The sequence below is a fragment of the Arachis stenosperma genome, chromosome 5 (genome assembly GCF_014773155.1).
Source record: "Arachis stenosperma cultivar V10309 chromosome 5, arast.V10309.gnm1.PFL2, whole genome shotgun sequence".
Classification (NCBI taxonomy): Eukaryota; Viridiplantae; Streptophyta; class Magnoliopsida; order Fabales; family Fabaceae; genus Arachis; species Arachis stenosperma.
This window is the reverse complement of record NC_080381.1, coordinates 68,548,646-68,571,436: the sequence shown is the minus strand read 5'-3', so window position 1 is coordinate 68,571,436 and position 22,791 is coordinate 68,548,646. Positions and strand designations below refer to the sequence as shown.

The window sequence follows — 22,791 nt, the reverse complement described above, 5'->3', positions numbered from 1 at the left end:
TGCCCGCTTTGCAGACTATTTAAGGACTCTTGAAATAAAGATTCCTTTTGCAGAGGCACTTGAGCAAATACCTTCTTATGCTAAGTTCATGAAAGAGATCTTAAGTCATAAGAAGGATTGGAGAGAAACTGAAAAAGTGTTTCTCACTGAAGAATACAGTGCAGTCATTCTAAAAAGCTTACCAGAAAAGCTTCAAGATCCTGGAAGCTTTCTGATACCATGCACATTGGAAGGCACTTACACCAAGACAGCCTTATGTGATCTGGGAGCAAGTATCAATTTAATACCTGCATCCACTATCAGAAAGCTTGGGTTGATTGGAGAAATCAAACCAACCAGGATATGCCTCCAACTTGCTGATGGCTCCATTAAACACCCATCAGGCATAATAGAGGACATGATTGTCAAGGTTGGGCCATTTGCCTTTCCAACTGACTTTGTGGTGCTGGAAATGGAGGAGCACAAAAGTGCAACTCTCATTCTAGGAAGACCTTTCCTAGCAACTGGACGAACTCTCATTGATGTACAAAAAGGGGAAGTAACCTTGAGAGTCAATGAGGATGAGTTCAAGTTGAATGCTGTAAAAGCAATGCAGCATCCAGACACACCAGAGGACTGCATGGGCGCTAACATTATTGACTCTCTGGTAGAAGAGATCAATATGGCTGAAAGCCTAGAATCAGAGCTTGAGAACATCTTCAAAGATGCTCAAACTGATCAGGAAGAGCCAGAGGAGGCAAAGGAATTTTCGAAAATTCCTCAGGAGGAGGATAAGCCTCCTAAGCCTGAACTCAAACCATTACCACCATCCCTGAAATATGCATTTCTGGGAGAGGGTGAAACTTTTCCAGTAATTATAAGCTCTGCCTTAAATTCACAGGAAGAGGAAGCACTGATTCAAGTGCTAAGGACACACAAGACAGCTCTTGGGTGGTCCATAAGTGATCTCAAGGGCATTAGCCCAGCCAGATGCATGCACAAGATCCTATTGGAGGATAATGCCAAACCAGTGGTTCAACCACAGAGGAGGCTAAATCCTGCCATGAAGGAGGTGGTGCAGAAAGAGGTCACTAAATTACTGGAGGCTGGGATTATTTATCCTATTTCTGATAGCCCCTGGGTGAGCCCTGTCCAAGTTGTTCCCAAAAAGGGAGGCATGACAGTGGTTCATAATGAAAAAAATGAACTGGTTCCTACAAGAACAGTCACAGGGTGGCGCATGTGTATTGACTACAGAAGACTCAATACAGCCACCAGAAAGGATCATTTTCCTTTACCATTCATAGACCAAATGCTAGAAAGACTAGCTGGCCATGACTATTACTGCTTTTTGGACGGCTACTCAGGCTACAACCAAATTGCAGTAGATCCTCAAGACCAAGAGAAAACAACATTCACATGCCCTTCTGGCGTGTTTGCCTATAGGAGAATGCCTTTTTGTCTGTGCAATGCACCTGCAACCTTTCAGAGGTGCATGCTCTCTATCTTCTCAGATATGGTAGAGAAATTTCTGGAAGTCTTCATGGATGACTTCTCAGTGTATGGAGACTCATTCAGCTCCTGTCTTAACAACCTATCACTTGTCCTGAAAAGATGCCAAGAGACTAACCTGGTTTTAAATTGGGAGAAATGTCACTTTATGGTGACTGAAGGAATTGTCCTTGGGCACAAAATTTCAAGCAGGGGAATAGAGGTGGATAAGGCAAAGGTAGAGGTAATTGAAAAATTACCACCACCTGCCAATGTTAAGGCAATCAGAAGCTTTCTGGGGCATGCAGGATTCTACAGAAGGTTTATTAAGGACTTTTCGAAAATTGCTAAACCTCTGAGTAACCTGTTAGCTGCTGACACACCATTTGTGTTTGACACACAGTGTTTGCAGGCATTTGAGACCCTGAAAGCTAAATTGGTCACAGCACCAGTCATCTCTGCACCAGATTGGGCACTACCATTTGAATTAATGTGTGATGCCAGTGATCATGCCATTGGTGCAGTGTTGGGACAGAGGCATAACAAACTTCTGCATGTCATTTATTATGCTAGCCGTGTTCTAAATGATGCACAGAAGAATTACACAACCACAGAAAAAAAATTACTTGCAGTGGTCTATGCCATTGACAAGTTTAGATCCTACCTAGTGGGATCAAAGGTGATTGTGTACACTGACCATGCTGCTCTTAAATACTTACTCACAAAGCAGGATTCAAAACCCAGGCTTATAAGATGGGTGTTGCTTCTGCAAGAGTTTGATATAGAAATAAGAGACAGAAAAGGGACAGAGAACCAAGTAGCTGATCATCTGTCCAGAATAGAACCAGTAGCTGGGGCGTCCCTCCCTTCTACTGAGATCTCTGAGACTTTTCCAGATGAGCAACTCTTTGCCATTCAGGAAGCTCCATGGTTTGCAGATATTGCAAACTATAAAGCTGTGAGGTTCATACCCAAAGAGTACAGTTATGTGCAGAGAAAGAAACTAATTTCAGATGCCAAGTACTACCTTTGGGATGAACCATATCTCTTTAAGAGATGTGCTGACGGAGTGATCCGCAGGTGTGTACCCAGAGAGGAAGCACGAAGGATCCTATGGCACTGCCATGGATCACAGTATGGAGGACATTTTGGAAGTGAGCGAACAGCCACTAAAGTTCTCCAGTGCGGCTTCTACTGGCCTACTCTCTATAAAGATTCCTGAGAGTTTGTGCGTAACTGTGACAGTTGCCAAAGAGCTGGTAACCTGCCTCATGGATATGCCATGCCTCAACAAGGGATATTAGAGATAGAGCTGTTTGATGTATGGGGAATTGACTTCATGGGGCCATTCCCACCATCATACTCAAACACCTACATTCTGGTGGCAGTGGACTATGTATCTAAGTGGGTAGAAGCAATTGCTACACCCACTAATGATACTAAGACCGTACTGAAATTCCTCTAGAAGAACATTTTCAGCAGATTTGGCGTTCCCAGAGTGCTAATCAGTGATGGGGGCACTCATTTCTGCAATAAACAGCTGCACCTTGCTATGGTTAGATATGGAATTAGCCACAAGGTGGCAACTCCGTATCATCCACAGACAAATGGGCAAGCAGAAGTCTCTAACAGAGAGCTAAAAAGAATCCTAGAACGGACTGTAATGTCCCGAAGAAAGGATTGGGCAAAGAGCTTGGATGATGCTCTATGGGCATACAGAACAGCATTCAAGACTCCTATAGGGACCTCCCCATACCAACTGGTGTATGGGAAGGCCTGTCATTTGCCAGTGGAACTGGAACATAAAGCCTACTGGGCAACCAGATTCCTAAACATGGATGCACAGTTAGCTGGTGAAAAAAGATTGCTCCAGCTAAATGAGCTAGAGGAGTTCAGACTCAATGCCTTTGAAAATGCTAAGATCTATAAGGAAAAGGCAAAGAATTGGCATGACAAGAGATTGTCAACCAGAGTCTTTGAGCCAGGACAAAAAGTTCTGCTCTTCAACTCTAGGCTCAGACTGTTTCCAGGAAAACTCAAATCCCGTTGGAGGGGTCCATATGTGATTACAGGAGTGTCACCATATGGATATGTTGAGCTTCAGGATATTGATTCTGACAGGAAGTTCATTGTTAATGGACAGAGAATCAAGCATTATCTTGAAGGAAATTTTGAGCAGGAATGCTCAAAACTAAGGCTTGAGTGATTCTCAGCAGAAGTCCAGCTAAAGACAGTAAAGAAACGCTTACTGGGAGGCAACCCGGTCATTAGGAAGGTGTATGATTAGTTCTTACAGAGGCAAGTATCAAAAATGAAGGAATTCACAGAGTTACAGAAGGATTCAGCTCAAAAAGCAGAGAAAATGAGCTTACTGGCGAAAAAACGCCAGTAAGGGGCATTTTGGGCGTTAAACGCCAGAATGGGTACCATTCTGGGCGTTTAACGCCAGGAATGGTGCCATTTTGGGCGTTAAACGCCAGAATGGGCACCATTCTGGGCGTTTAACGCCAGGTGTGCAGTATCCTGGGCGTTTTAGAAAAACGCCCAGTGAGGAAGAATTTCTGGCGTTTAACGCCAGCCAGGGTACCTGGCTGGGCGTTAAACGCCCAAATGGGGCAACAAATGGGCGTTAAACGCCAGAATGGGTGCCATTCTGGGCGTTTAACGCCAGCTTGGTGGGGGGACCACAATTTTGTTTTCAAATCAGATTTTTTCAAACTTTCCTTTTCTCACCCATACTTTTCTACAAAATCACACTTCAATCATTCATCATTCACTTTCAAATCTTCAAAAATCAAAACCATTCTTCAAATCTATTTCAAAATAATCTCAAATCTTCTTCAAAAACTCACCCTTTTCTCAAATATTTTTCATATCTTTTCAAATTTCCTTTCAAATCTCTCTTTTGTTTTCGAAATTCTCCTCCCCCCACTCTATAAATGAACGTTCCTCACCCCTCCTTCCTCACACCATTCGAATTTTCTCCCCCTCTCTCTCTCTTATCTTCTTTCTTTTCTTTTTGCTTGAGGACAAGCAAAACCTCTAAGTTTGGTGTGCTTTTCCGTGATCACTAAGCCAAGATTCATCAATATCATGGCTCCCAAGGGAAAACAAACCAACTCAAGAGGAAAGAAAGAGACTAATCCAAAGAATCTTTGGAATGAAGAGAAGTTCTTAACCAAAGAACATGAAGACCATTATCACAAAATAATGGGTCTGAGGTCAGTGATCCCGAAAGTTAAATTTGATCTGAAAGAAGATGAATATCCGGAGATCCAAGAGCAAATTCGAAACAGAGGTTGGGAAGTTCTGACCAATCCTGAGACAAAGGTTGGAAGGAACATGGTTCAGGAATTCTATTCAAATCTGTGGCTAACAGATAAGCAAAGAATGACTGGAACCGCTTACCATACCCACAGAACCATGGTCAGAGGGAAAGTTATGTACTTCCATCTGGACAAAATAAGAGAAATCTTCAAACTACCTCAACTACAAGATGATCCTGATTCCTTCAATAGGAGGATGGTGAGAGTAGATAAAGGGTTGGATCAAGTTCTAGAGGACATATGCCTCCCTGGAACTAAGTGGATAACCAATTCAAAGGGTGTCCCAAACCAACTCAAGAGGGGAGACCTCAAGCCAATTGCAAGAGGTTGGCTAGACTTTATTGGGCGTTCCATATTGCCCACTAGCAACCGTTCTGAGGTCACCATCAAGAGAGCAGTGATGATTCATTGCATTATGCTTGGAAAAGAAGTGGAGGTTCATCATGTGATTGCTTGTGAGATCTACACCATTGCAAATAAGAATTCCACTGAGGCCAAACTGGCTTACCCAAGCTTGATTTCCTTGCTCTGTAAAGAGGCTGGGGTGAAGATGGGAGTAGATGAGTTCATACCCATTGAACATCCAATCACCAAGAAGTCAATGGAAGGACAAGTGCAAGACAATTCTATCAAGAGGAGGGCGCATGAGTTCCTCCCTGAATTCCCTGAAATTGGCTACTGGGCCAGCCTAGAAGCATCCATCAACAAGCTGCAAGAGACTATGGAGCAACTGAAGGAAGAACAGCAGAATCAGAACTGCATGATCTGCAAATTGCTGAAGGAACAAGAGAAGCAGGGGCGTGAAATCAAAAAACTGAAGCGCCAAAAGCTCTCCTCCCAAGCTGAGGGAGCATCCACTTCTCAAAATCAAGGTTGTTGAGTCCTAACTCTGTGAAAACCTCTATCATTAGGAGCCTCTGTTTTTCGTTTTTTTTTATTTTCCTTTATTTTGTTTTTATTATTTTTTTTTTGTTTCATCTTATATCTATATTTGAGTCTTGTTCTTAATTAATAAAATTAATAAAGTTTATGCCTTAAAGCTATGAATGTCCTATGAATCCATCACCTCTCTTAAAAGAAAAATGCTTTAATCACAAAAGAACAAGAAGTACAGGATTTCAAAATTTATCTCTGAAACTAGTTGAATTAGTTTGATGTGGTGACAATACTTTTTGTTTTCTGAATGAATGCTTGAACAGTGCATATGTCTTTTGAATTTGTTGTTTTAAGAATGTTAAAATTGTTGGCTCTTGAAAGAATGAGGAGAAAGAAGAACTGTTATTGAGGATCTGAAAAATCATCAAATTGATTCTTGAAGCAAGAAAAGCAGTGAATACAAAAAAAAAATTTGAAAAAAAAAAAGAAAAAGAAAAAGAAAAGAAAAAAGAGAAGGAAATAAAGTTGTGATCCAAGGCAACAAGAGTGTGCTTAAGAACCCTGGACACCTCTAGTTGGGGACTTTAGCAAAGCTGAGTCACAATCTAAAAAGGTTCACCCAATTATGTGTCTGTGGCATGTATGTATCCGGTGGTAATACTGAAAGACAGAGTGCTTTGGGCCACAGCCAAGACTCATACACTGGCTATGTTCAAGAATCATTATACTTAACTAGGAGAATCAATAACACTATCTGAGTTCTGAGTTCTCATAGATGCCAATCATTCTGAACTTCAAAGGATAGAGTGAGATGCCAAAACTGTTCGGAGGCAAAAAGCTACTAGTCCCGCTCATCTAATTGGAGCTGTGTTTCTTTGATATTTTGGAGTCTATAGTATATTCTCTTCTTTTTATCCTATTTTGATTTTCAGTTGCTTGGGGACAAGCAACAATTTAAGTTTGGTGTTGTGATGAGCGGATAATTTGTATGCTTTTTGGCATTGTTTTTAGTATGTTTCTAGTATCTTTTAGTTAGTTTTTAGTATATTTCTATTAGTTTTTAATTAAAATTCACTTTTCTGGACTTTACTATGAGTTTGTGTGTTTTTCTGTGATTTCAGGTATTTTCTGACTGAAATTGAGGGTCCTGAGCAAAAATCTGATCCAGAGACTGAAAAGGACTGCAGATGCTGTTGGATTCTGACCTCCCTGCACTCGAAGTGGATTTGCTGGAGCTACAGAAGCCCAATTGGCGCGCTCTCAACGGCATTGGAAAGTAGACATCCTGGGCTTTCCAGTAATATATAATAGTCCATACTTTGCCCAAGATTTGATGGCCCAAACCGGCGCTCAAAGTCACCTACAGAAATTCCAGCGTTAAACGCCGGAACTGGCATAAAATTTGGAGTTAAACGCCCAAACTGGCATGGAAGCTGGCGTTTAACTCCAGAAAAGGTCTCTACACGAAATTCCTTCATTGCTCAGCCCAAGCACACACCAAGTGGGCCCGGAAGTGGATTTTTCTGTCATTTACTCAATTCTGTAAACCTTAGGACACTAGTTTACTACTTATAGGATCTTTTGACATTGTATCCGTACCTTATGACCTCATAACATTTTGTACACGTTTCTTCCCACAGTATGAGCCTCTAAACCCCATGGTTGGGGGTGAGGAGCTCTGCTGTGTCTTGATGGATTAATGCAATTACTACTGTTTCCTATTCAATCATGCTTGTTTCCATTCTAAGATAACACTTGTTCTTAATCCGGATGAATGTGATGATCCGTGACAATCATCATCATTCTCAACCATGAACACGTGCCTGACAACCACCTCTGTTCTATCTTAGATTGAGTAGTTATCTCTTGGGTTCTTTAATCGGAATCTTCGTGGTATAGGCAGGACCTGATGGCAGCGTTCAAGAGAATCCGGAAGGCCTAAACCTTGTCTGTGGTATTCTGAGTAGGATTCAATGATTGAATGACTGTGACGTGCTTCAAACCTGTAACCTACTGGGCGTTAGTGACAGACGCAAAAGAGTGATTCTATTCCGGTAGGGGAGGGAACCAAACCGGTGATTGGCAGCACTGTGACAGAGTGTGTGCATTAGCTTTCATTGCGCGGATGGGAGGTAGCTGCTGACAACAGTGAGACCCTACACGAGCTTGCCATGGAAGGAGACATGCGTGTTTGATGAAGAAGATAGTAGGAAAGCAGAGATTCGGAAGATGGAGCATCTCCAAACCTCAACCCATTCTCCATTACTGCAGTACAAGTAACCATTACATGTTCTTTTGCTTCTTACAATCAATCCTGATAATTTCTGATATCCTGACTAAGATTTACAAGATAACCATAGCTTGCTTCAAGCCGACAATCTCCGTGGGATCGACCCTTGCTCACGCAAGGTATTACTTGGACGACCCAGTGCACTTGCTGGTTAGTTGTGCGGGATTGCAAAAGTGTTATTGCAATTTCGTGCACCATAGACGCAGCCTCAGGCTACAGATATCTCTCCTTCATGGACGCATACTCAGGATACAATCAAATCCCGATGTACGAACCCGACCAAGAAAAAACCTCGTTCATAACCCCAAGAGCAAACTACTGCTACGTAGTAATGCCCTTTGGGCTGAAGAACGCAGGGGCAACCTACCAGAGGCTAATGAACAAAGTGTTCTCAGAGCACATCGGACTACAGCTGGAAGTGTACGTCGACGACATGCTGGTAAAAACACAAGAAGACAGAAACTTGCTGACCGACCTCACCAGTATCTTCGGCACCCTCAGAAAACACAACATGAGACTTAACCCGACAAAGTGCACCTTCGCCGCAGAAGCCGGAAAATTCTTAGGCTTCATGCTGACTCAAAGGGGCATCGAAGCAAACCCGGACAAATGCCAAGCAATACTCAATATGAAGAGTCCGACGTGTGTCAAAGAAGTACAACAACTGAATGGAAGGCTAGCCGCCCTATCAAGATTCTTGGCAGGATCAGCGATAAAATCACTACCTCTCTACTCGCTCCTAAAGAAAGGGAAACCCTTCTCGTGGACCTCGGAGTGCGAAAAAGCCTTCCAAGAATTCAAGGAATTCCTCGGGCAGCCACCAATCCTAACCCGACCTCTAAAAGGAGAAGAACTCGTACTATACCTCTCGGTTGGAAATCGAGCAGTCGCTTCTGCGTTAATACGAGAAAATGACCAAGGACAACGCCCCATATACTTTGTAAGCAAAGCACTACAAGGGGCCGAATTAAACTATCAGAAGATAGAAAAATTCGCCTACGCCCTAGTGTTCACAGCTCGGAGGCTCCGTCCCTACTTTCAAGCCCACACCATCAAAGTCCGGACAAACCAACCCATGAGACACATCCTGCAAAAAACAGACCTGGCAGGACGAATACTACAATGGGCGGTGGAACTGTCCGAGTTCGACCTCCACTATGAAGCCCGGACTGCCATAAAATCTCAGTATCTAGCCGACTTCATCGCAGAATACACTGAAACCCCTGGAACCCCACTCTCATGGAACCTGTATGTCGACGGGTCCTCAAACAAAACAGGAAGCGGAGCCGGGGTTATACTCGAAAGCGACCAAGGAACGCGGATAGAACTATCCCTAAAATTCGAGTTCCAAGCTTCAAACAACCAAGCCAAATACGAGGCCCTACTAGCAGGTCTAAAGCTAGCCGAAGAGGTCGGAGCCCAGAAAATCACGATCTTCAGTGACTCCCAGGTCGTCACATCACAAGTAAATGGAAACTACCAGGCCAAAGACCCAACTATGAAGAAATACCTGGACCAAACACAGGCACAATTACGCCACTTTTCAGAAATACAGATCCGACACATACCTCGGGAACAAAACGCCCGGGCAGACGCCCTCTCAAAGCTCGCCAGCACCAAGCCCGGAGGCAACAACAGAAGTCTCCTCCAGGAAACCTTACAATCTCCCTCCGTGCTAAGAGGGGAAGAAACGCTGAATATATCCAGCCAACAGCAAGGATGGATGACCCCCATACTCAACTACCTGAAGTCAGGAACTCTTCCCGCCGAAAGAAAGGAAGCTAAAAGACTCACGAAAGACGCCCAGAATTATACGCTAATTCACGACGTATTATACAGAAGAGGATTCTCAAATCCCCTCCTTAGGTGCGTCCCGACCTCAGAAACAAAGAACGTCCTCAAAGAAGTCCACGGAGGCATGTGTGGGAACCATCTCGGAGCTCGGGCATTATCCAAAAAAGTAGTCCGAGCCGGGTTCTACTGGCCGACCTTGCAAAGAGACGCAACGGAATTTGTGAAAATATGCCCCCTGCCAAAAACACGCCAATTTTCACAAGGCACCACCCGAAGACCTCATCAGCATCACCGCACCATGGCCCTTCGCAAAATGGGGACTTGACCTACTCGGCCCATTCCCCCAAGGACCGGGGCAAGTCAAATACCTCATAGTAGGGGTCGACTACTTCACAAAGTGGATCGAAGCTGAACCCTTAGCCACCATTACGGCTCAGAAAAGTCGCAAATTCCTATACAAAAACATCGTCACAAGGTTCGGAGTCCCCTACTCCATCACAACAGACAATGGAACACAGTTCACAGACACAAGTTTTCAGAACTTGGTAGCCGAACTAAACATCAAACAGCAATTCACCTCAGTCGAGCACCCACAAGCCAATGGACAAGCAGAGGCTGCAAATAAAGTTATCTTGGCCGGGTTAAAACGGAGACTCCAAGAAGCAAAAGGGGCATGGGCCGAAGAGCTTCCCCAGGTGCTATGGGCATATCGGACAACTCCACACTCTACAACGGGAGAATCACCATTCCGACTAGCCTACGGGATGGAGGCAATGATTCCTATCGAAATAGAGGAAGGGTCACCTAGAACCATCTTCTACAACGAAAAAGGTAACCCGCAGGCACAAAGGGAAGAACTCGACCTCCTTCCCGAGGTCCGAGAAAGAGCCCGAATCCAAGAAGAAGCCTTAAAGCGGCGAACGGCACTCAGATATAATCAGAAAGTAATAAAGCGAAGCTTCTCCATTCACGACCTAATTCTAATCCGAAATGACATCGGAACACAAAAGTCGGGAGAAGGAAAGCTAGCTGCAAATTGGAAAGGACCCTACAAAGTAACAGAAGTCTTAGGAAAAGGCTACTACAAAGTATCCGACCTAGAAGGCAATGAGCTGCCCAGGGCCTGGCACGCCTGCAATCTAAGACGGTACTACAGCTAGAAAAATTTAACCCGAGGTGTACTCTTTTCCCTACAAGGGTTTTTTAATGAGACACCCGGTTAAATAAAGACACCCGACCTAGTCAAGGGTAAACACTCTGTAAATATTCCTTCTTTTTTAAATACTAATCAAATTTTTCTATTTTCTTTTCTCCTTCCTCATAAATGAAACAAGTCCTGGAAAGTACCCCGCCAAGGCGCATTAATTTATGCTCGGCAAAACGCAAAAAATCATTTGCCAAGAGACCACACGAGGTCGGCAAAGATAAAGCGACGAGGTTCAAATTAATGTGAGAAGTTATAAAGCAACTCTGAAAAGGCTCAAAAAGCCAAATAAAAAGAGATTACAAAAATAACTTAAAAGGCCGACCAAACAAGGTCGGACCCAACAAAGGGAGGTACTCGAACGCCCGAGGTCCGAGAAAAAGTCCGGATCCAAGAAAGAAGCCTTAAAAACGGCAAAAGCCAAGATTTCGAAAACGCTTACTAAAAAGTTGTTATCCAAAAACAACTTAAAAAGTACAAGCGAAGAAACGAAATCGAAGGAAAGAATAAAACGAAGTTTCGAAAACGCTTACTAAAAAGTTGTTATCCAAAAACAACTAAAAAAGTACAAGCGAAAGAAACAAAATCGAAGGAAAGGATAAAACGAAGTTTCGAAAACGCTTACTAAAAAAGTTGTTATCCAAAAACAACTAAAAAAGTACAAGCGAAGAAACGAAATCGAAGGAAAGGATAAAAACGAAGTTTCAAGCGCTAGCTAAAAAGTTGTTATCCAAAAAACAACTAAAAAGCATAAAAGCGGATAGAACAAAAAGTCAAAAGCAAAAACACCGCATAATAAGCTAAAAAGTTACTACAAGTAGCTAAATGGCAGAAAAGCGTCCAAAGCGTTCACAGAAACCATCCAAAAACAAAGAGCCCACAGGCCGGGCAAAAAACCAAAAATAAAAGATTACAGAGAATCAGGGTCCTTTCCGGATTCCACATCGGTAGAAGGCTGCGGAGGAAGAACCATAGAAATCGGGACAGCCTTGACAGCACCATCATCTCGGTTTGAAACCTCCACACCAGATCCATCCCCGGCCAAAGGTGAAGTCGGGTTCGCAACCGGAACATTAAGGTCGGACACCGGAACCTCATCCTCGTTGGGAGCAGGAACAATCTTTCCCTCCACAACAACGTTATCCGTGCTAAACAAACTCAGATCCAGGTCAGGAGCAAGAACCCGGACCTGATCCTTCAAATTGCCAAACATAGCATCCATACCCTTGGCCACATGACCCTCTAGCTCGTAAAAATCATCCCGAGCAGATTGCAACTTCTCCTTTGTCTCCACAAGCTCGGCGTATACCCGAGTATAATTCTCCGTCGCCGCCTTCGCCATATCCTCAGATGCTTTCGCTGCCGCCACAGCCGCGGTAGCTTTAGCTTTCTCTTTCTCCAGAGAGGCCTCCAGCTCAGCAATCCTAGCAGCCTTCAGCTCACTAATCCTCTCAAACTCAGACTGAGCCTTCTCAAGTCGGGAGCTGGTCGCACCAATGGGGGATTTCTTGAACTCCCGGGCAATAGCAGCATGAAGACTGGCCATCCGAACACAACTCCGCGCCATATATTGAAAATGGTGCTCCATAGACACGTCATCAGTAGAAATAAAAGTCTGAGGGAGAATGTGCTGTTCAATCCAACCAAGAGCATCGAAATCCTTATCGTTAAAACCCGCAAGCTCTTGAGAGGTCTTCTGCTTCTTGGGAGGAGGACCCGAGAACGGGGGAGGAGAAGAGGTAGCAGGCCCGGAGGTCGGAGGGTCTTGATTTATAGCTCGGAACTGGGGAGTCGGAATAGTCTTCGACCGAGTCTGAACACCCACGGTAGTCTTCTGCGGAGAAGATTGGGCAGAAGCCCCCCCAGCCTCGATATTTCGAGCAGCCACAGACTTCTTCGTCCGACGGAGGAACTTCATGGAATCCGCCTGAGAAGACATCTCTGCAGAAATAAAAAGAAAAGGATTACCACAACAGAAATTCCACCAAAAACAAGCAAAACCAAAATACTAAAAAAGAAGAATCTCGGAGAGGTCGGGAAACTACCTAACTCGGAACGGAGAAGGCTTGGATCTCCCAACATTTTCTTCGTATCCAAGTGAGGTGACCGACCCCATAAACTGCTCACCACACCCACAAAGCCTGCTCAACCTCATCTAGACTCTCAAAAGTATACTTAACAGACACTACATTCTCCTGCCAACAAAGAGGAAAAGAAGGCTCCCCACTCTCATCCAGAAAGAAAGGTCGGACGTCTCCAGTAGCCCGGACCTTGAAATAAAAGTTCTTGAAATCATGAAAGGACTCATCATAAAGGGTACAAAACTTCCTCCCCTGGTTAGCCCTAAAAGAGACCCAAGACACCTTCCCTCCACCCGGCCCCGGCTTCGTCAACACAAACAAGTAGGAAAAAAGAGAAATAGAGGGAGCGACGCCCAAAAACTGACACAAAAGTTGAAACAGCTTTAAAAACGCCCAAGAATTTGGATGGAGCTGCGTAGGGGCAAGGTTACAAGACCACAACACCTCGGACTCCAGGTCGGTAAAAGGAAGTCGGACGCTCAGCTTAGAGAAAAAACAATCATAAGCATAAAAGAAGAGCTTCTCGGAACTATCTAAAGACGGGAAGCAAACTCTCTCCTCGGAATCCGGGGCCACTAGTTCATAATCCCTCTCAGACTCTCTATTCTCACATATGCTATAGTGCCTACGGAACCTAGCCAAATATTCAGAATCTACCACAGAAGGGACTTTTAGAGAAAGAGGGTCTACCCAACCAAGACCACTTGGAATCTTGGTCGACATCGCCTGAAGAACCTTTCGAGACATAAAACTCTTACCTACAAAGAAGAAATACAAAAGCAAGCAAAAATCACATAAAGCAGACAGCAAAAAACCCGTTCAGCCAAAGCAAGAAACAAAAACCCAACAAAGAAAATACGGCAACCCGGAACAAAGTACCAGAAAAACAAAAAGAGCCCCCCCCCATATACAAACAAAGCAATGGCGGCGCCTCTATTCGGGGCAACCCAGGCATAAAGAAACAAACAAGAGCCACACAAAGAACAGAAGCATATGATCACAAGAAAATAGAAACAGAAGAACAAACCTGGAAGAAAGAAAGCGAAGACGAAGAGCTCCAAAGCAAAGAAAACGAAGGCGAAGTGCTCCAAAGCAAGGAAGAACGAAGCGGCGGCGCAGAGGAAACCCCGGAAAGACACACGGAAAGATTCGGGGAAGAAGAAACAAAGAAAGAAAAGCGGTGCTCGGAGATGGCGAAACTTAGAAAAACAAGAAAGGAACAGAATAAACGAAGAAAAAGGAAGGGAGCAAATAAATAATGCCTTCACAGAGCCCGAACGGAAATCGAGGAAAAACGGTAAAATGCAATAAATGCAGAAACGGCCATTTTTGAATTTTGAAAAACTACTATGCCCGAGCTCGACCTCCCAAAAAGGACGAACTCGGGCAGGGGCACTGTTCATACCCTGACCGGGCTCCTCCAACTCGGCAAATCCATGAAAAGGTCCGACCTCGCCCTAAGGCCCACGCCTAAAGGTCGGACCTCGGACAATCAAGCAAAGGAAGGCCCATCAAAAGGAACGCAGCCCAAAGCCTAAAGGCCGAAAGGGCCTAGAAAGGGCGGTTCCACAAAGATAGGGATAAAACTCCCAAAAGATAAGATAAGATAAGAATATCTTATCCAGGGAAGATCACGGCCAACTACTATAAAATACACTGGAGCACCCAGGTATTTCATTCATCCCACATTCTACACTTATCTGCTTGGACCCATGCTAACTTAAGCATCGGAGTGTCATTGCAGGTACAACCACCAACCACTCAACATATCAAGCTCGGGTCCCTGACCCCCACCTCGGGTCTCTCCAGACGACCGAGCTACACGTTTCAGGTAACCCTCGGAACAAATTCCAAGACATGGAAGGAGATACCAATCAACCAGGAGAAGGAGCCAACAATAATCACCAACAGAGAAGAGTCTTGGCTTCATACACATTTGCAAATGCCAAGCATTGTGGGAGTAGCATTCTTCCTCCCAATGTCAATGCAAACAACTTTGAACTCAAGCCACAACTCATCACTCTGGTGCAAAACAATTGTTCTTTTGGAGGAGGGCCTTTGGAGGATCCAAACCAACATTTGTCTACTTTCTTGAGAATCTGTGACACAGTGAAAACAAATGGTGTGCCCCCTGATAGCTACAAGTTGCTACTCTTTCCATTCTCTCTCAAGGATAAAGCAACTCAATGGCTAGAGACCTTTCCAAAAGAAAGCATCAACACTTGGGATGACTTGGTGAGCAAGTTCCTTGCCAAATTCTATCCACCTCAAAGAGTCCTAAGGTTGAAGACAGAGGTTCAAACATTCACTCAAATGGAGGCCGAGAGCTTATATGAAGCATGGGAGAGATATAAGGCTCTATTGAGGAAATGTCCACCAGAGATGTTCACTGAGTGGGACAAGTTACAGAACTTTTATGAAGGACTCACTCTTAAAGCTCAAGAAGCTCTTGATCACTCTGCCGGAGGCTCTCTACAACTCATGAAGACCACAGAGGAAGCTCAAAATCTCATTGATATGGTGGCCAACAACCAATATTTCTTTGCTCATCAAAGACAACGCCAACCATCACAGAGAAGAGGAGTCATGGAGTTGGAAGGAGTTGATTCAATTCTAGCTCAGAACAAGATGATGCAGCAGCAGATTCAAAAACAATTTGAGCAAATGGCTAAGAGAATTGATGGCTTGCAAGTGGCAGCAGTGAGCACCACAAGCCAACCTCCAACCACTTGGGTGCAAAGTGAAGAAACTCAAGAAGAGCAACAACAAGAGCAAGTCCAATACATGCACAACCAAAATCCTGGAACAAATGAAGTTTATGGTGATACCTACAATCCATCTTGGAAGAACCATCCCAACCTCAGATGGGGAGACAACCATAACCAAAACCAACAACCATGGCAAAGAAACACAAGCCAAAACAATTGGAAAAATACAAACCATAACCCCCAGCCAAACACTAACCAAAACTCATACAGAAAACCACAAAACAACTACCCAAATTCTAACCAATACCCACCCAATAACCAACCAACTAACCAAAACACTTATCATCACCCATCAACACCCCAAAATCAACCCATCTCACAAGACTCACAGAGAATCACCAATCTAGAGCTGCTCATGGAGAAACTGATGAAAAACCAAGAAATGACAACCAAGAATCAAGAAGCCTCCATGAAGAACTTAGAGAGGCAGATTGGACAAATCTCCAAGAAGATTTCTATTGACAAACCATCAAGTTCACTACCTAGTGACACCATTCCCAACCCAAAGGAAGAATGCAAGGTTGTGCAACTGAGAAGTGGAAAAGTGTTAACAGATGGTAACCAAGGAGCAACAAAGAAGCTCATGGAGAATGACACTGAGCCAACAAAGAATGATGAAGCCATCAACAAAGACACAATAAGCAAAAATGCTCCAGAGAAACTCACAGAGGAAGACAACAAACCACAGAATTTGAAGAAAGGAAAGAAGATTTTGGAGGAACCAATTCCAAAACAATATCAAGTGGAGAAGAGCTCAACATCACCATTGCCTTATCCACAGAGATTTCACAAGGAAACAAAGGATCAGCACTTCCACAAATTTCTTGAGACTTTCAAGAAGCTAGAGATTAACATACCCTTGGCAGAGGCTTTGGAGCAAATGCCTTTGTATGCCAAGTTTCTAAAGGAGCTCATCAACAAGAAGAGACAGTGGAATGAAAAGGAGACTGTAATGCTCAGTGAAGAATGCAGTGCACTCATTAAAAAGGGACTCCCTCCCAAGCTTGAGGACCCTGGAGGTTTCTTCTTACCATGCACTATTGGGAACCTATTCATTAACAAGGGGATGTGCGATCTGGGAGCAAGCATAAATCTAATCCCATATTCTCTAGTGAAAAAGCTTGGCATAGAGGAGGTGAAACCAACAGAGATGTCTTTAGAATTAGTGGACCACTCAATAGTATATCCTAAAGGGCTGATTGAAAACCTTTTAGTTAAGGTTGACAAGTTTATCTACCCAGCAGATTTTGTGATCCTGGATTCTTCAGAGCATGGAAATGATGCCATAATACTTGGTCGACCATTTTTGGCCACTGCTAGAGCCATTGTGGACATAGAGCAAGGAGAGTTAACCCTCAGGATGCATGAGGAGAGCATCATCCTGAAAGTCTTCCCAGAATTACAAAAGGATGAAGAAACGAGCAAAATAAGTGATGATATCCTTCCAAAGCAATCAACTGAAAAGGAAGTGGAACAGAAAAACAAACAGATGCAAGAAGAAAAGGGGATTCACAAGGAAGCAGGGGTGATCAGCAAGAAGGAAGGCATATCAACTCAGGTAACTGTCAAGAAAGGAAGATCAACAAGCAAGAAAAAGGTGAAGAGCAAGAAAAAGGCTCACAAGGGGTGGAAGAACAAGAAAATCCCAACTGAAGGATTCTCTAAGGGTGATAAGGTGCAACTAGTATATCAACAGCATGGAGCAGAAGATTATTACACTGTCAACCAAATTCTTTCTCTTGAGCATATGGAAATTGAGCATCAAAGCACACAGAGAAAGCTGACAGTGAGAGGTGACAAATTGAGACATCACCAACATCAACCACCTTAAAGGGAGGTCAATGTCAAGCTAATGACAATAAAAGAGCGCTTCATGGGAGGCAACCCATGGTTTAAGATTTCTGTCTTCTCTTTTATTTAATAAGCTATGATTCTTCTAAATATGGTGTTGAATTTTCATGCCTGGTAAATGCATATGTCATTTTGAAGCACATAGCAAACTTCTAAGTTTGGTGTACCTTAAGGCACACCCAAGTTCATTGTTCAAAGAAGAGGATTGTCTTTTAGAGCATATACACAAGTCTTTTGATAAAGCATGTGACCAAACACTAAGTTTGGTGTCTGCATATGCAACAAGGTTCAGAGGATCATTTTCCAAGCATGGACTCAAAACCATACAGATAAGGGATCATACATCAATTTGTTTTAAAAATGCATCAATTGTGAGAACGGTTTGCATTGTTAAGCCATCCCCTTAATAAAATATAAGTTTGGTGTTCACCAACTTTTAACATTTTATTTAGGGACACAATTGATCACAAAAAAATTTTTTTAAACTATTAAACAAACCAAAACAATCTATTTTTGCAAATAAGTTGTCACGGTTATATCATACTCTAAGCTTGCTGTTTTGATTATTGCAGGAGAAAAAGGTTAAGACAAACACAAGGAGGGGCCACGGCTAGGAGGAGCTATGTGAGGGAGGTCACATGTGCCTAGGAGAACGTGCTCATGGGGAACAAAATTTGCATGCATGCAACATTGGACACCGAAGTGCATGCAGCCAATGGGAGGAGAATCCTCGTCAAGCCTCAACCATGCATGCAAGCCGTCCATGATGAGCGGATAATTTGTATGCTTTTTGGCATTGTTTTTAGTATGTTTTTAGTAGTTTTAGTTGAGTTCTTAGTATATTTTTATTAGTTTTTAGTTAAAATTCACTTTTCTGGACTTTACTATGAGTTTGTGTGTTTTTCTGTGATTTCAGGTATTTTCTGGCTGAAATTGAGGGACCTGAGCAAAAATCTGATCCAGAGACTCAAAAGGACTGCAGATGCTGTTGGATTCTGACCTCCCTGCACTCGAAGTGGAATTTCTGGAGCTACAGAAGCCCAATTGGCGCGCTCTTAACGACATTGGAAAGTAGACATCCTGGGCTTTCCAGCAATATATAATAGTCCATACTTTGCCCAAGATTTGATGGCCCAAATCGGCGTTCAATGTCACCTCAAGAAATTCCAGCGTTAAACGCCGGAACTGGCACCTAATTGGGAGTTAAACGCCCAAACTGGCACTAAAGCTAGCGTTTAACTCCAAGGAGAGTCTCTACACGAAATTTCTTCATTGCTCAGCCCAAACACACACCAAGTGGGCCCGGAAGTGGATTTTTATGTCATTTACTCATCTATGTACTAGTTTTCTATAAGTAGGACCTTTTACTATTGTATTTTCATCTTTGGATTATTTTTAGATCCTTTGATCATCTTTGGACATCGAGTTCTTAGATCATTTGGGGGCTGGCCTCACGGCCATGCCTAGACCTTGTTCTTATGTATTTTCAACGGTGGAGTTTCTACACACCATAGATTAAGGTGTGGAGCTCTGCTGTACCTCGAGTATTAATGCAATTACTATTTGTTCTTCCATTCAATTCCGCTTGTTCTTTATCCAAGATATCACTTGTTCTTCAACTTGATGAAGGTGATGATTGACACTCATCATCATTCTCACCTATGAACAAGGTGACTGACAACCATTCTTGTTCTACAAGCATTCGAGGCTTGGTGAATATCTCTTGGATTTCTGATTGCATGATGCATGGTTGATCGCCTGACAACCGAGTGCTCGCCTGACAAACGAGCCAGCCATTCCGTGAGATCAGAGTCTTCGTGGTATAGGCAAGAACTGATGGCGGCATTCAAGAGAATCCGGAAGGTCTAACCTTGTCTGTGGTATTCTGAGTAGGATTCAATGATTGAATGACTGTGATGTGCTTCAAACCTGTAACCTACTGGGCGTTAGTGACAGACGCAAAAGAGTGATTCTATTCCGGTAGGGGAGGGAACCAAACCGGTGATTGGCAGCACTGTGACAGAGTGCGTGCATTAGCTTTCACTGCGCGGATGGGAGGTAGCTGCTGACAACAGTGAAACCCTACACGAGCTTGCCATGGAAAGGAGTAAGAAAGGATTGGATGAAGGCAGTAGGAAAGCAGAGAGACGGAAGGGAAGGCATCTTCATACGCTTGTCTGAAGCTCTTACACCAATGATATACATAAGTATCACTATCTTTATCTTCTATGTTATTTTCGTTCATCATCATATACATTTGAGTCTGCCTGACTAAGATTTACAAGATGACCATAGCTTGCTTCAATGCTAACAATCTCCGTGGGATCGACCCTTACTCACGTAAGGTATTACTTGGACGACCCAGTGCACTTGCTGGTTAGTTGTGCGAAGATGTGTAATGCCATGGAATTGAACCACCAAGTTTTTGGAGTTCATGACCAGGGATTATGAGAGTTGTGAAAAGTATTGTTCACAATTTTGCGCACCAAGTTTTTGGCGCCGTTGCCGGGGATTGTTCAAGTTTTGAGCAAGCTTTTGGTAACAATGCCTGGGATTGTTCTAGTTTGGACAACTGACGGTTCATCTTGTTGCTTAGATTAGGTATTTATTTTTTTTTCGAAATTCTTGAAGATGAATTCTAGAGTTTCATGATGATTTGTTGAAATCTGGCTGGCTGAGAAGCCATGTCTAATCTGATTGGACCGAGGTTTCAACTTATCACCACAAGAGCTTGTTGATTCTCATCAATTTTGCTCTTGGAGCAGTGATCTGCTAAGATTTGGCTGACCTTTGGTCATGTCTAGTGTCTTGGACCGAAGCTTTCCTTGAAAGCTTGGCTGGCTGTGAAGCCATGTCTAATTCCTGGACCGGAGTCTTAGACTAGCATTGCACTGATTCCTGGAATTCTCATCAAGGATTTTGATACCTTTTCCCACTTAATTTTCGAAAAACACAAAAAATTTTACAAAATCATAAAAACCAAAAATATTTGATGTTTCCTGCTTAAGTCTAGTGTCTCATCTTAAGTTTGGTGTCAATTGCATGCATTCATTCATGTGTCTTAAGGATCCTCAAGTAATTCTTGATGATTTTGTGTTCTAATCTTTGAATTCTATTGACTTGAAGCATTTTGTGTGTCTCATATGCATTCTCATATTGTTAGTGTCAGTAGTATACAAACTGCTAAGTTTGGTGTCTTGCATGCATTGTTAATTGATTCCTTTTGCATTTTGATTATTAAAAATCCAAAAATATTTTTAATTTGTGTCTTTTCAAGTCAATGATACAAAGAATTGAAGATTCAGAACATACTGCAGAGGAATTATACAGAAAAAGCTGAGCATTCAAAAATGCCCAGTGAAGAAGGCAGACTGGCGTTTAAACGCCAGCCAGGGCACCTGGTTGGGCGTTTAACGCCCAAAGAGGTAGCATTTGGGCGTTAAACGCCAGAATGTATACCATTCTGGGCGTTTAACGCCAGGATGGTGCTAGGGGGAAGATTCTGTTTTCAAAATCAATTTTTTTTCAAGTTTTCAAAGTTTTCCAAAATCAAATCTTTTTCAAATCATATCTTTTCAATCAAATGTTTTCAAAATCAATTTCTTTCCTTTTTCAAAGATACTTACTAACAATTAATGATTTGATTGAACATCTCAAATTTGTTGCCTTTTCTGTTGAGAAAGGTTTAATGTTTTGAATCATATCTTTTCTTGTTAGGCAAGTCATTTATTTTAAAATCAAATCTTTTTTAAAATTGTTTTCAAATCATATCTTTTAAAATTGTTTTCAAACCATATCTTCTCAATCACATCTTTTTAAAACCATAACTTTTCAATTAAATCTTTTTAACCACATCTCTTTCAAAATAGTTTTCAATCAAATCTTTTTAATTTCTAATTTCAAAATCTTTTTCAAAAATCACTTGATTTCTTTTTCACTTTTAATTTTCGAAAATTATCAATCAAATTTTCAAAATGTTTTCAAAATCTTTTAATTGAATTTTCGAAAATTCTCTTCCCTCCTTCCCACATCCTTCTATTTATGGAGTACCACTCCTTCTAAATGCACAATTCGAACCTTATCTAATTAAAGTTCGAATTCATCTTCTCCTTCTTCTTTCTATTTCTCTTTTCCTCTGACATTTCAAGGAATCTCTATACTGTGACATAGAGGACTCCACATTTTCTTGTTCTCTTCTCTTTCATATGAGCAGGAGCAGAGACAAAGGCATTCTTGTTGAAGCTGACCCTGAACCCGAGAGAACCTTGAAGAGAAAGCTAAGAGAAGCCAAGGCACAACTCTCTTTAGAGGACCTGACCGAATTCTTCAAGGAAGAAGAACACATGGCAGCCGAAAACAACAACAATGCCAACAATGCAAGGAAGGTGCTGGGTGACTTTACTGCACCTACTCCTGATTTTTATGGGAGAAGCATCTCTATCCCTGCATTGGAGCAAACAACTTTGAGCTTAAGCCTCAATTAGTTTCTCTAATGCAACAGAATTGCAAGTTCCATGGACTTCCAATAGAAGATCCTCATCAGTTCTTAGCTGAATTCTTGCAAATCTGTGACACAGTCAAGACTAATGGGGTTAACCCTGAGGTCTATAGACTGATGCTATTCCCTTTTGCTGTAAGAGACAGAGCTAGAATATGGTTGGATTCTCAACCTAAAGAAAGCCTGGACTCTTGGGAAAAGCTAGTCAATGCCTTCTTGGCAAAGTTCTTTCCACCACAAAGATGGAGTAAGCTTAGAGTGGAAGTCCAAACCTTCAGACAGAAGGATGGAGAATCCCTCTATGAAGCTTGGGAAAGATACAAACAATTAATCAGAAGATGTCCTTCAGACATGCTTTCTGAATGGAGTATCATAGGTATTTTCTATGATGGTCTCTCTGAACTATCCAAGATGTCTTTGGATAGCTCTGCTGGAGGATCTCTTCATCTGAAGAAGACGCCTGCAGAAGCTCAAGAATTGATTGAAATGGTTGCAAATAACCAGTTCATGTACACTTCTGAAAGAAATCCTGTGAACAATGGGACTAGTCAGAAGAAAGGAGTTCTTGAGATTGACACTCTGAATGCCATATTGGCTCAGAACAAGATATTGACTCAACAAGTCAATTTGATT

At 42.6% G+C, this 22,791-nt stretch overlaps 1 non-coding gene across 1 annotated transcript; it reads right to left on the bottom strand.

Annotated features, from left to right (window-relative positions):
• Positions 1-22,407: 22,407 nt before the first annotated feature.
• On the bottom strand, positions 22,408-22,515 carry LOC130984098 (small nucleolar RNA R71). Its single transcript, XR_009088054.1, has one exon. It is a non-coding gene; the product is annotated as a small nucleolar RNA R71 (small nucleolar RNA).
• Between the last annotated feature and the right edge of the window lie 276 nt (positions 22,516-22,791).